Source organism: Mus pahari, chromosome 4 (genome assembly GCF_900095145.1).
Source record: "Mus pahari chromosome 4, PAHARI_EIJ_v1.1, whole genome shotgun sequence".
Lineage (NCBI taxonomy): Eukaryota > Metazoa > Chordata > Mammalia > Rodentia > Muridae > Mus > Mus pahari.
Genome location: NC_034593.1, coordinates 6,038,916 through 6,041,650, shown reverse-complemented (window position 1 = coordinate 6,041,650; position 2,735 = coordinate 6,038,916).

Here is a 2,735-nt window from a genome sequence, read left to right as displayed (position 1 = left end):
TGGTCTTGCAAACTTTATATGCCCCATACAGGGGAAGGGGGAGTGAGTGGGCAGGGGAGCACGGTGTGGGAGAGAGTATAGGGGACATTTGGGATAGCATTTGAAATGTAAATGAAGAAAATATCTAATAAAATAATTTTTAAAATGCTGAAGGAGCTAAAGACTTATATTTTCATGGTATTTGTGAAAAGTTACACAGTTATCCGGTTGTGGTACTCCCTTACATAAATGGTTACTCGTTTGGCACAGCATGTGTTTATGAGGAGTACTAAAAGCTGCGTACATTGCTGGCCTTCTTATGCCCCTCAGCATGTCTCAGGAAGCACACAGCTTGATGGTTCCAAGTGCCAAGTTTTCACTGTAGCCTTAGAGTTGATGGTTCACAGAGGGCCTGGGGAAAAGTAAGAAGTTTGATCCATGAAGTTTTAAAACATTTTCAAGTTTTCATTTATTTGTGGGGGGAGGAGGAGGTCCAGAGACAAATTTCAGGCCACCAGCCTGCACTGAGCGGCAAGTACCCAACCTGATAAGACATCACGTGAGCCCCTCCCACGATGTTTTAAAATATCAAACTGAATCAGACAGAGTGAGCATTTTTGTAGGTTAAAGAGCACTTTCTTATGGTTCAACCAAATATCTAATGAGCATGTCTGGAAGTGACGGGGGGTTCCCACCTTCCCATTAACTTGATTTAAGTATGTATTTTGAACTACCTCGTGCCCAGGCTTATCTGTCAGATACTCTATTTATTTATTTTTTCATCCTAGTGAATATCTCCAATTCCTTGACCCAATTGAAACTCCTATCCTCAAATATGGATCAAAATCCAGAAATTAGAGTTGATCACACTCCCCTTAGAATTGTTTCTTCCCCGTTGCCGTGTACCTCACCGCTTACGAATGACTTCTGTACTTGGAGCCTCCTCCGGTCATCATCCCCCAGGAGGAAGGCTTCTTTCTGCAAGGTTTGTCACACACACACCCCATTCAGAAGACTGTGTTGGACCTCTGCAGGTCCAGCCCCACTCCCTGACCACCCACAAACACACACTTATGTGATTCTGCATTTTCTCTCTCACTCCTTAAGGGAAGGAAGGGCAGCCCCTCCTCCTCCGTAATGAACCCCTAACTCTTCCCTGCTTTATCGCATGGCTTCCACCTGTCCAAGGACATTGTTGTACTAGCTCACCCCAGAGAGAGAGAGAGACTGGAGTTAGGGATATATATGCGTATATGAATGTGTATGTATATATGTAGGTGTACACACATACATGCACACACATACATCCCTGACTCTATACCATCTTCCAGCTTCCAAAATAAAATCTATCACATTTTACTCCCAAGAAAACTTAAAAATCCTATTTTCTATCACTGTCTCTTTCACATGAGTCACTTAGCATCTTAAACTGAGCATCCCAGACAGATAGACATGAAGCAGACATGAGTAGAGTAGTTCATCTGGAGGATATCCCATTCCAAGAGTAAGGTGTGAACCAGTGGGAAGGGCAAGCAGAAGGATGTGTGACTTCAAGGGCCTGAGCAGGGAGTCTCATTGGCATCTTGGGGAAGCTGTCCAGGACAGGTCTTACAATTCTTCTTCTCAAGGTTGGGACAACAGGAGACTTAGCAATCCTCTAAATCCTGGAAGGCTGATGGGGGAGGGTGTCTTAATTCCTGACACATTTAGCCAGCTCCTGATGACAGAGCCCGAAAGGAAAGGGGCAGCTGCTTATGTTGAAAGGCATTAGCAGGTCCCAGACAGCCAGTGCCAGCAGGAGGGCACCATGGCCACAGGCCATGCCCATGGGCACATGGTTAGCAGCTTGCTCTCACTACTTGAGTAAATTTATAATGAGAGCACTGTGCTTACTACCAGACCTAATAAGTTATCTCCTGTTCTCGTTCTCTGTGACCTCAATGTATGGCCAGGCCGGCCCCCACCCCCATTCTGATGATTGAACCCAGGGTCCTATGCATGCTGGGTAAGTGCTGAGCTGTGGAAAATACCCCAGGCCTTCTCCATGCACTCTTCATGGCACCTTCTACCTATACATCATTTTTGTCTCCTTCTTAATCTCCATGTCTGCAAGGGTTGAAATTCACAGCCTCGTGTTTCTGTTTCTCATTCCAGTCAGTATTTCAGCATCAGGAACCTCTCCAACCACATGACTTTGCAATATCTGCCACCATAGGAAGTGCTTCTGAGTCTCGATGCCCGCCAAGGTCCAGGGTCCTCTTCCGAGATCACAGATATCCATGCGCTTCCACAACCTCAGTGCCCTCAGACAGAATGCTATGGGAGCCTCCAGACCAGCACTCCTCAAATGAAGCATGTTTGTACTGGCTGCCTCTCAGTGTCTCAATCTGTGCATCGCCACTGGTAACAGCAGCATCCTTCTACTGCTCACAGCAAAACGCTCAGAAGTTACAATTCCTTCTTTCTCTCCTGTGACCCACAACCCACTCCTAAGTCTATCCTGTTTCCCAAAATATATCCAAAACACAGTACCCAGGACGCCGCCTCCACCTCCAGAGTGCATTCACAATTCCAAGACACAGGGCCCTCCCCATGCCACTGTACTGGCTGGTTCTGTGTCAACTTGACACAGCTGGAGTTATCACAGAGAAAGGAGCTTCAGTTGGGGAAATGCCTCCATGAGATCCAGCTGTGGGGCATTTCCTCAATTAGTGATCAAGGGTGGAGGGCCCTTTGTGGGTGGTACTATCTCTAGG